This window comes from Galleria mellonella, unplaced genomic scaffold (assembly GCF_026898425.1).
Source record: "Galleria mellonella isolate WM207_F2 unplaced genomic scaffold, CSIRO_AGI_GalMel_v1 utg74, whole genome shotgun sequence".
NCBI classification, from domain to species: domain Eukaryota; kingdom Metazoa; phylum Arthropoda; class Insecta; order Lepidoptera; family Pyralidae; genus Galleria; species Galleria mellonella.
In genome coordinates, this window is record NW_026442147.1 from 447,014 (window position 1) to 459,790 (window position 12,777).

The 12,777-nt window shown below is 32.8% G+C and overlaps 1 protein-coding gene and 1 long non-coding RNA gene across 2 annotated transcripts in view; one reads left to right on the top strand and one right to left on the bottom strand.

Annotated features, from left to right (window-relative positions):
* Window positions 1-12,777, top strand: part of LOC113516302 (rap1 GTPase-activating protein 1) — a 319,783-nt gene that overhangs the window by 64,329 nt on the left and 242,677 nt on the right. The gene's annotated exons all lie outside the window — the stretch shown is intronic.
* On the bottom strand, window positions 6,256-8,553 carry LOC128202051 (uncharacterized). Its single transcript, XR_008253577.1, has 3 exons — window positions 8,256-8,553; window positions 7,780-7,921; window positions 6,256-6,396 (listed from the first exon to the last, which is right to left on the bottom strand). It is a non-coding gene; the product is annotated as an uncharacterized LOC128202051 (long non-coding RNA).

Below are 12,777 nucleotides of genomic sequence, written 5' to 3' on the forward strand. Positions count from 1 at the left end.
TCACCAAATAGTGGCGCAAACGGAAGAAGCTTTATAACTATGTAAAAACAATAATATTTGGCAACAGACCTAGTTAACACCAATACTGCTATAATGTAATATCTCCCGCGCAGGAAGTTGACGACAGTTACAGTGAGGCAGTGACTAAAATTATACAATATTAAACATTAACAAAATATTAAACATTTACAATAAAATTATACAAATTCAAAATATTCAATGCGTTTCCAGGATAAAAATTGTAAATCGAGTAGCCATGTGAGCCGTCTGTAGCTCCAACTGTCTACGTGTACCACAGTCAGAGAGGCAAGTTCACCCTCTATTTTTTCCTTACCTCTTGGTGGCATCGAAAGGCATTGGATAGAATTAGGTCGGCTACGAGGCAACTCGTGATAGAAATTTTCTCTAAAGTAAACTTTATTTTTAACCCAATGCCATCTATCGTTTACAGCAGAAATTTTGAATAGGTCAGTAGCTACGATAGATGACACTACCTTACCTTTTGGGGAGATGAAGTTATAAGATACGCCATCGTTAACGTATTTGAACAACTCTGGTGAGGCGAGGAACTTCACAGAACCTAACATATTTATGGTGTGGACACAGTTGTGTACCACACAAGCTAACTGGTGTAGTTCTTTACCGTCAGATGCAAGCAGCTTGGTCATGCCTTTCGCTTGTGATACTAGTTGACGTATCAGAAGGTCAGTCTGACCAAACTGCTCTTGCAGAGCCACCATGATCTCTTCTGGGTCTTGTGACAAAGCCAGAAGAGAAATAACAACGTCACGAGCGGCTCCACGGAGAGCAGAGAGAGAGCTCGACAGACCTATGCTTTCCGTCGCCATGAACAAATGTTTGGAATTTAAAAATGATGATTTAAATAATAATAATAGCCAATGGGAAGGCGGCGAACCGGTAAACATAGGTATACTAACTACATTACCTGAATTAGGGTTTCCGTTGTTCCCACGAGCGACATCAGTAGGCTCAGCCAACTTCAAGAAATCACTGGGTTGATGATGAAGAGTGTTAAAGGCTATGAGCTTATTTTTATTTTGTGTACAATCAAATGATATGTTTTGTGTACCTAAAGTGTGTGTATGTGTATGAGAGTTATGAATAGTTGAATGTGGAAGTTGCGAAGGTTGCGGCATCGGCGACTTGAAGTGGAGTTCGCGGGCTTCGTTGAAGGCTTTCGACGAAGCAACAGCGTCTGGCTGCTGCGCTCCATAGCCGCAGTGCTGAGAGGATGTCATGCCGTGAACATTTGAAGATACAAGGGTAGTTAGGGCCGGCGCGGTAACAAGCGCACACTCGCGCACCGCGGCTGATACGCCGGCGGTGCTGGGCGAGTATTCATGCGCGCGCCCGACCAATTTCACTACCGTATGCGCCTCCAATGCCGACTGAACAGGCGCGAAAGGGGGCACGTGCTCGCGCGCTGCGACACCAGCCATACCGGTGGCGCAAACGCCAGGCGAGACCACGGGCTCGCGTTCTGTGGCCAGCACCGAGTTGATCTGTCTCTCAGACAAAGAATTGTTAGAATAGGTCACCCAATTTTCTATTCTAGAGTTTTTAGACAATTGTGAGTGTATACTGGCGGCCTCATCAATAGCCGCTAATTCAACCTCTAGTTCTAGAGTCGCTACGATACGCTCCCGCTCAGCTGCAGCGCGTTCCCGCTCAGCTGCGGCGCGGTCAAGATTGGCCTCTAATTCGGCTAAACGACGTGCATGTAACGCTTTCGCGGCAAGTCGTTGCGATTGAATAGAGATTGATGAGCGACGTGAATTATGACGCGAACTAGAGTTGTTAATATTATAAGAAACGCCGGCGGACACCTCTGAAGGAGGAACGATTAAATTCGCTGGGGCGCTTTGTACCGCTGCCATACCTCTTGTGAAAACCATTTGAAAAAATGTTTATAATTTCTAATTTTTTTTAAAATATATATCTAATTATTTTACCGGGAGAAGGACCAATGAAAACGGCAATGGTAGAAGAGGAGGGCAGCGACAATAATAAAATAATATTAAGAGAGGCTTACCAGTATATTTTCTTAGACGTACACACTTCATACTAAAACAATAATATATGTGGTACACACTTCTTACAATAAAACAATAATATATGTCAATCAAATAGAAAACAAAATAAGTATAAAAGGACATATTCATAATATAAAAATATAATTCTAAAAAGGTAAATTATATAAAAAGAGGTCTGTCGCCAACAATAATAATTGCAAAAAGAATTCAAAATCAGTTCATTGTTTACGAAAACAACGTGTAAAATATGTACACATAAAAAATGCAGGCCAATTAAGATCATTTTTCTTCTGGACAACTCTAAAAACTATATCCTTTAAATTTGGCTAAATGACAACATTTATTTTATCATAATTTTCTAATAATCACAAGTTTAATCTCTTTATATTATCGTTACGAAATTCTTAATATTTATTGCAAATTTTAATCATAGAAGTGATTTTGGATTGAACATAAATAGCCTTTTTCGTTTTTATGTCAGAGAAAGTGGAAAATCATGAATGTAGGTTGAATGAATTGGATAGATTCAAAGGGTATCGAGCAGGAATGCGAAGCACGTATTTTATAGGAAGTGGGTTAATAATACTCAGACTCAAGTATAGATAAAATTGCATTATATTATGAGAATTCCGGTATGTAATTAATATATTCGATGCTTTTTGTATAAGATTTTATGAAATTTGATTTTGCAGACTTTTATGTAACCACCGAAAGATGTATATGTATATAACAAGTTATGAATAAAGTACCTACATTATTTATGATGATATTTTTTTATACGTTAACAAATTTAACGGGAAAAAAAGAAATATGTAGAGGCTGGCTTTGTTAAAGATTAATACGTTGAATTAAGAGCAAACGAGAAGGTCGCATATATATTATGTAAGATAGAGCGATTTGCCTTTTTCGCTCTTAGGCTTAGAAAAATGTACTAATGAACATAGGCCTTCTCTTAGGGGGGAGGGGTTTTCAGTAGTTGCTATGCTTGGCAGACAGGTTAGCAACCGCAGTTAGGCAACGATGATGTTTTAAGAAGGACGCTGCTGTCTATCTCCCAATCATTAAGTTCCCTTAGTCATCTCTTACGACGCCCACGAGAATGGTAGGGATAGCCCATTCTATGCTGGGACCACGAGGGCTTTTATGTAAATAGTATTAATCAAATATTCGTAACAGTAATAATATTACAATTTAATTGTAATATTAAGACTCGTACTTATCCAACATTTGGAGCGGCTTCCTTCACAAATGGAAACTTGCGACGATTTTCAAATGAACGAACTTGTGTAATTATGACTAAATAATTTAGAGAATAGATGTCTTGTCCTGTTCAACCGAGTCATTATGTAATCCAGAATTCCTGTAATACTGAAATAGGGTATTTCCTTTGTAATATATTATATCTTGAATTTGGTCGTGTCAGACAATGGTATTAATTCGTGTCACTGTTTCTGTACTATAGTTAGGTACTCTCTCCTCATTGTTTTTGGTAACTTTAGTTCTAATTTACGTAATATAATAAATATTAGTTCCACTATATTATTCATATAGACTGTTTCAACGGAACTTAATGAGTAATAATATTAAATTTTGTTATAATTATCACAGAAACATTTAATATGGAAACAGAATTGCCAGAGGGAGACTTTGTACAAAAGTCGTTTGCTTAGGTACATCTGTCCCATTCGTGTTTAAACTGTGAAGCAGTTACTCGTATGTTTGCATGGCTGTATTTCGGTTTGAAGGGTGGATATTGGCGTGAATTTACAGGGTACAAAGGAATAACACCTGAGTCCTCAGGAATAGCAACGCATGGGGGTGTATTATGGATGCAATAGTATACTCTGTTATGTACATGGTCTATAGGCGATGGTTACCACTTTCCACCAGGTGGGCCAACAGCTTGTTTGCCATTCTAAGTTATATAAAAAAAAATTCCAAAGAAAATTAATAATAAATCGAAATATTTAATCAATTAACCGATTCGTTCTCATTTTAATTGTACAACTTCTTTTTAACTGACTTCAAAAAGGAGGAGGTTTCAGTTGTTCCCAACTCCGTCATTTATAAACCGATATGGAAGTTTCTTTTTTTATCTGAAAGAATATACTTAATGTAATTAAAACAAAATCTAAAATATAGACAAATATAATTTGTTTGTATTTTTTATAGTTACGTTTGTTACATTTTACAAGGACATCGCCCTTGCCAATAATTCTTCTGAAGAGGTCCCTAATTCTTTTTGTAGTAGACTGATAATTAGAGACTCAAGACAAATCATGATAATATATTTTATATAGATTTTAAACTATAATTTTGTTGCTTCATATATTATTTTAGAATTTTTCAAATTTTTTTTTACCGTCTAAATCCAATATTTCAATAATAGTTTAATAAGAACATTTATACATTAAGAAGAGCATTATAAGAGCACTTCAAACTGACGATCGTCTGAAGGTGAGTCGGTCTGCTCAGCTACACCACTAAAACTGTCTTAATTAAAATCAATCAAAAGTATTTATATGTAATGGTATATCATAATCAGTGATATGTTATTCCGCAAAATGATACTTAATTTAATAATATTCATTATTTTTGAAAAATGATATTTTCGTATTAAACATATTATTATGTAATCAGATTACAATATTAACATTCTTAAATAAAGAGTGAAAGCGAAAAATACAGTTCACAGCACTGTGAGTAGCCAAGTGATGTCAAGGAGTGCGACTAGTGATGTACCGTGCCGACCTTTTCTGAGAACTCGGAAAAATACTTGAGTACTTATACGACTATTTGAGTATATTATTCGAATCGAGTACTTTTTCAATTGATATTTGAAGTTTATTTTTATGATGGTAATAAATATTCAATAATCTAATAATTTTTCTCGTAGTAACTATAAAGAAGAATATCAACAAAATGCAGAGTCAGAAACTTATGTTCTTATGAGTAGTTTACAAGTACCGTAAAGGTAAGGTAAAAACGTCAGTAAGATATTCGAATACTCAATATAAAAATATTAAGTTTTGGAATATCTGAGTACCTGTTACATATTCGAGTCTATATTCTAGTCAATTTAAACTGGCACATCACTAAGCGCAAGTATCAGCGCATAGCAGTGTATTCCACACTATTGTGTTATTGTTGGAGAATGCAGAAAAGCGAGATCGGTTTTACGTTGTGAAAATATATTGAAATCTGTAGAATGTACCGTACAGAAAGTATTTTAAAAGTTATTTCATTTTCTTTAATACTGAAGCAAAAATATTCATGTGGGTCTCTACATATTTTTATATCTTACCAGTTAGTAACTACTTATCATTATTGAAAGACGGGCTTTTTCCAGGAAAAACAACCTGTGACATTGCGACCTTTCCAGGATCTATTGTGGTCGCCCTTTTTTTAAAATTCGCTGCTAATTCTTGTCAATTACAGGAATTTTAAGATGTTTTTTGTGGCGATGTTTTTATCTCCTCGGGATATAAAGTGTAATAATTTTCAAAGGAGATATATCGTTTAAGTATAAGTGCGCCACAGTCATAAATTAAATACTACGGCGTTTCTTCTTCATTGAAACAAAATCTGCAAACACTTTTTAGGCATAACCTTATTTGGGCTATATGCTTGTTTAGTTTGCAGTATCCAGTGAGAGCCCTTGTTAATACACACATATTATTTTTACTCATAAAAATTAACTTCTTAAAGTTAATTTCTGAAAACCCCTTAATCAGGGTTATCAAGTCATTTAATCCTGACAACAAAAGCCAGCTGTTAGCTACTACTTACCTTAATAGTTTTGCTTACCTTATCGTACTTACCTTAATTATATTATTAATATGTGTCGTTACTGTCCACAGATCTCTCTCCATAAAAAGAGAACATTAACATATTATTGCTACACTAAACAAGTGATTTGGAAAGAAAAGGATTATTAGTAATGGTGTCTAAAATTCCCATTGCTAGCAATATATAGTATATTGTTTTACCAGATTGACCTTAACACGTTTCTCCCTAGACACCATTGTAGTTAATTTTTCATGAATTTATCGCTATGGGTCAACTAACCTGCCCTAATTTTCACCTCTCATCTCTCACTGGTACCTCACCAGCATATATCAATAATGCAGGCTGTGATACCTGATGATTCCATTTAAATCCATAATAAACACCAAACGGTTTAGTTAAGATCTCAGATCAATTTACCTTGTATATTGTCTTAGTGTGGTTCTGTAGTCGCCTCTTGCGATATCCAGGATACAAAAAGAGGTGGTGACACATTATAATCTTATTCGATCACCACGAGGAAATATTCAAACTGAATATCTATCAATAAACAAACCTGAAAAAGAATTTCAAGTTGCAACGTTATCGAAAAAGTATTATATAAATAAAGGTTATTTCGGTACACTATTCTAAGTACAGATTGTATCGCGAAAAAAGCCTGCATTTGACATGTTATTTTTAAGGTAATACGTAAGCTATTTTGTATGTAGCTGTATATTTTTATATTTTACGTTCTAGGAAAGTGGAATTCAAGTCTATTAGATCATAGAGTTAACTTTACAAAACAAAATATGTTTAATTTTTAGAGAAATATTATAATCCTTTATGGAGTAATCAAACATATCTATTGTTGATTGTTACAGTTGTGGTAAACATAAAACTTGACTCACTCATATTTCATCGACTGTATTTGAATTTAATGTGTGCCAGTCTATCGTTCTCTAGAATTAATTGGATGTATTCACGGTGTTTTAAATTACCAGGAAATAGTCAGGACTTCAAATTACCATATGCTTTGGTAACGGTCAGATTCGAACTCATATACGTTTGCGGTCTATAATTCAAAACAGTATACCACTAGTCACGGCCTATTCTGTTCATCTGTTAGGTAAAAGCGTTATTGATTTAATACGTAATGCCAGAGGGAAACCTTGTACAAAAGTCATCTGCATATACCTTTAATCCATACGTGTTTCCATCGCCAAGCAGATGTGTACGCATGGCTGTGTTTCGGTTTTAAGCGTGATATATCGCAGTAAAATTACGCAGTACGCAGGCATAATTCCTTTATCCCCATGAATGGCATGCTGTATGTCTTGTAGGCAATAGTTACTACTTTCTATTAGGTAGACCGTTATCTTTTTTAGCAATAATGCTTAAAAAATGATAATAAAAATAATAATAGTAATGCTTAGTAGTTTTTAAAATATAAAACAGTTACAATAAAATTTTTACTGACCCATCGGTGATAATATTCGTTGATTTATTTGAAATATATATAATATATAAAGGGTACCCTTTAAGTATGCGAGCTTAATATGAGGGGTTCGATCAGGAAAAATCTTATCAAATGCCATTTATATAGAGGGGAGATTAATGAAAATCTCACGCTGACTTTTTATTCTCGTTTCACTTCACTGAAATGATTATTTGACGTCTCACGGGGAAATGTCACATAAGGACGGGAACGTGTCCCACAACATTTTATCAAACCTCGCCAAGTGCAGGCTCTTTTTTTAATAAAAGCACCTCGAATAATTATTTTTACGTCCATTATCCTAGGTACAGATGTGAAATATTAAACAAAATTAATGTAAAAGTTAAAGTATTATTAGCAAGGATTTGATTTCAACTTAAAATTAAAAACAAGATTTGCGAAAATTAGAATATGCTAAGTTATACGGCACGGTAATGCACAAGCGATAGCAAACAAACTCACTTTAACATTTTTTAAGTATACTTATACTCGATAGCTATAGTTCTATTGGGATTCCAATGATTTTGCCAATATCAAGGTTAAAAAACACTGCAGACTTTATCGGTGATATGATATGATTTCCTTGTCTGTGTTCGTTGAATGTCTAAAAACAAAATGAGAAACACAAATATTGAAGACATTACGACAATATAAATATGCACTGTGATAGGGAGGTAATTTTACTATTTTAAGTTTTTATCCTAATGGATATATTAGAAATTTTCAAGCAAAACAGTTTACAATAATTAGAAAGAGATATTGTAATTTAATACTATTTTTTTACATATTTTTTCTCACTTTCACATTTAGAATATAAAAAGGAGAATGACGATTAAATATGACATATTGAAACATTAAATAATTAATATCGGGCAAATAAATATGTATAGAAATTCGATATCGCACTACGAAAGTACTGCAGCATTAAAAAACCTTACCCACGACAATAGCTCATATCTTCTGGAACGTGAGAATAATTATTTCAATCGGCTTTTAACAAAACAATGGCAAGGGAATTGTGAAAAACAACTAACGACCGGTGTTTTGTTAACAAAACGTTAATGTTACTGTTATTGTATCGCTTGTGTAACTTGTCTGATGACTTTGAATTGCCTTGTGCAAGATCTGTGATGTATTGGCAGATTAATTATATTTCACGTGCTGATAAACTGCGTGCTACTGCGATATCTGTTGTGCTATTCAGAAATCTTTGGATACAGGCGAAGTATATTTCGCTTCGCTTAATAGTTATTTTAATCCTAAACACACACAAACACACACTCATAGTAAACAACAGGATAATTCACACACATTACTTACTTTAAAATTTAAATATTTGAACTTAGAACACGCATCGTTAGACACAAAAATCTTTTTTTTGAAATCTTTTGGGAGTCACTTACAAATAATAAAAAATCTCAAAAGACATAAAACAAGCAACAAAACAATAAAAATAATGTTCATTGTCCCTAAACGAATCCGAGAGTTCCTTGGAGACTTTCTAACGAAATATTTAACACTGCATGCGTGCGCGCATCGAATATTCATTGACAGAAACAATGGCGGCGTTTGACTATAATTTAGGTGTTCTACGTGCGCTCTTGTTGTATACAACTATTGTTGTGCTCTTGTGGAATTATAATGACATAAAAATGGAAGTGCAAACGTCATATGTGCCAATTCGAATGATAAATGGAACCTTACGTGTGTTGTTGTAGGAACACAAACTACAAAAGCAATGGGTAAATTAGGCATTATCTGTAAACTATTTTTAGTATAATTTAAATTATGTGCAAAATTCAAACTTATATGTATAATAGCTATTATGTTTATATATATATATTTGTTTACATATATTTATTTATAATTGCTTTTATTTATATTCTGTTATTAAGTGTACAGCTATTAATAAAATAATTTATTATTTATCATATTGTTTTTGTACCATATATGTTATACTTTATACACAAACCCTATAGATACTTTCTACTTTCGGGTTCTCAAGTTTAACTGGAAGAAATTCGTTTAAGAGATAAGTCCACCTGTGTACATTTTTGTTATGACCTAGTATCTATATTAAAAGCGAATATACTAAAGCATACAAATAAATAAATGTTTAAATTTCTAGTTTTGCAAGTAGGTATGTATGTATATGTAACTTTAATTTAGAATCAGAGGTAATTTCAAAAATTAATTTTCGAATTATGGATTGCGATATTATAAAAATGAATACGAATATATTACAGGAAATGCATATAGTATAATGACAGTCATATATATATTCTTACGGTGATCACTACACTATATACTTTATGAAATAAGTATATACTTATGACAATATAAACATAATGACATTTTTCTTATTTAAAGAAAATATTAAAGAAAATACAAAATGAATAAATAGATTTTTGAAAATATCTTAAATTATACTATAGGTAAATAGGATAATCCCTAAAATATGTATATTACATATTCCGTTCCGTACATTGACGATGCAAGTGACAGTGAACGCCTACGAATAAATTGTCAGCTCTAATTTCCAAAGCGACATCACATAGCTCTTAAAATTATTGTGGAAGTTATTTAATATCTACTAGCTTTACCCGCAGCTGCATATTTGTGACAGAACATGATGATTGATAAATAGTAGTCTATGTCCTTCTACTTATCTAATAATACACATAATATATCAAATTTCACAAGGATTGGTTGAATCTGAGTTTAGACGCTAAAATATAACGAACAGACAAACAGATTCACTTTCATATTATTAATATTATAGTAAGGATTCCTTTGTTAATTACTAATGTTTGATTCACTATCACTATTTAAACAATTTTTTTTCGTTCAAAAGAATATTTTTTATAAGTTCAATTCGAAATCATAATTCTTCAATTTGTTCATTCAAGTATTTCAGTAAATTAAGTTAATTGAGTGGATACATATGATGTCATCCGATCACCTCTTGGGTGGTCGGCCTACCGCGAGCATTAGCGCAGGACTTCCACTTCAATACTTTATAAACCAGCAATGCATAATCTGCATGCATTACAATAAAAAAAAAAATACGTTGATTTTATATAGTCCTCATCGAATTATCAAAATTGGTTAAGAATTGGTAAGGATCTATTAAAAAAAAAAGAATTAAAAATTTCCTTTTTGAAGTTACAATCTGCAAAGAAATTACATCCAAGCTGCTGAACTATTTAGAAGTATAACAACTTCAATTGGAGAATACAATTTACTACCGTATGGTTATAATAACATCCATCTTAGTGTTATGCAAAATAACAAATTTCTTTATAAATTTATATTTTATACGAATAACTAATACAAAGAATGTATGGAGTATGGAGGCATAACAACGTTGTCTTTAGAAATGGCAACACATTAACTCATGTCCATATACTGTTTACATTTGGAGACGACGGTTACTACTTTATATTCAAATAGCTGGTCTGTTCCTCTGTTCGTTTGTTATTTCTAGTTAAACATATAAAGTTAAAAAATAACTTTTATTTTACTCTTCTTTCAATAATAATTCAATCGTCTGGCGTCGACGTAACTACATAGGTTTTATAAATGTTCAGAAATACTTTCGATATTATTTCGAGAGCAATATAAGATGGAAATGTCAATCCTTTATGATAAGGATTTGAATGGAGATTTCGTCACCCACTGAGGATAAAATACCTCTATATTGCTCAGAAAATGGACGGCGTTATTGAGGATTTTTATGAATTTTGTCACAATATCAATTTTTGGTAGCTTTTGTACATATAAAGTTATAGTGTGACATACGTTAACCTTTGATCTTGATATCCTTGATATATTTTTACTACATATTATATTTCTTATATATTTCTTACTAGTTTTTACTAGTCGTTTTATTTCCACGACAGCATAATTATAAATATATTCACCTTTGCAATATTTCTACAGTATCAATCTTGTTGTACTCTCACAGGTTTGTCCACAATGACTCAGCTTCGTATGTGAAAACAAAGAACACCTGTACACGAATTTAAGACTTGCTGTAGCAGTTTAAGTCATTGTCATTGCTACAAGTACTCTTTTATTATTAATTTTGCTATAGCAAAGATTATTCTAAAAAAATAACAAAGTCTTCATTGATTACGTAGTAACAATAGAACTTATCAATTTCATTCTAAGAATTTATGGCATTTCTTTACGATCCCAATAAAAAGCAATGTGGCGGTAGCAAAGTGAGGTCGGGTAACAATCTGCATATAAAACGAATTTTGTCGTAAATTGTAGTTAGGACCCAATAAATACTCAATGATGAACAGATTTTTATTTCATTTTTATGCATGTATTATTTTACTTCGTTTACGTAGATGATCCCAATGTGCCACTTTTTAACGTATAATAAGTATTATGTTACTTACATTATACTTAGTATATGTTAAAAAGCAGCGTATTCTTTTTTATAACTAGTAATAAATTAACATCCCACTGCTGGACGTGGGTTTCTGTTTAATAATATTCTCCATATTAGATTACTTAATGATGATTTTTCTTTTTAGTTTCTTTCTCTGGCAATGATGAATTGCGTAGTTATAATTTGCTCTCTAAGCTCCCATGTACGTAAAGGATGAAAAATTAAATTGTATTTTACAGAAGTCTGCATCTTGTTATATTTTAATTTGAATTACATAATAATCTTGCTAAAATTATTAATATGATGTTTTGTAGGTACGTTGTTAGGTACTTCATTATTAATTCACTCTTTTACCCGCGATGTTCTACGCGTGACCTTTTCCATCTCATATAGTATATATTTACCAATCTTCATAGTGATCTGTTAAGCCATTAAGGCGCTAAGTGATAACAAAAAAACAAATTGAATTTCACATTTATAATATTAATAAGAATAGAGTTCAGAGACTTGATTCATTTCGATTTTATTTTAACATAGTAGACATTATAGTCTTGGAGATTCAAATTTCAGTGGCCATAACGGACCTGAACCAAATTATCCTGTGAACGTAAAACATCATTGCTTTCACCTTGAACTTTGTTCCCTTGATGTTTATTAATTGAATGATCGTTCATCCTGTAACGACTCGTAAAATTCCGCATTGAATCTATTCGATAATAAAATAATAGAGCGTCGCCATTTCCCAGTACCGAGCACAAAATAATACAGTTTTTTAATAGGTGAAAATGGAATAGCGACCCTGCCTGCACTATCGGTATTCACTAGCGGAGCACCAGTGAGGGGTAATAGGTGAGTATGAAGTAGGTCAATTGGCCCACCGTGACGAATTTAACAATAATCGCTATAGTTTTTAGAGGGAACCGCGTGGAGGTCGACTTGATAGGATATATTGCTAACAAAGAGGTAATTAGACCCAATTACTGATAAACCTGCTTACACAAATAATACAGAGTTATGAACGGTATGTAATGTATAATTTTTATTTAAATTTCTTTTAG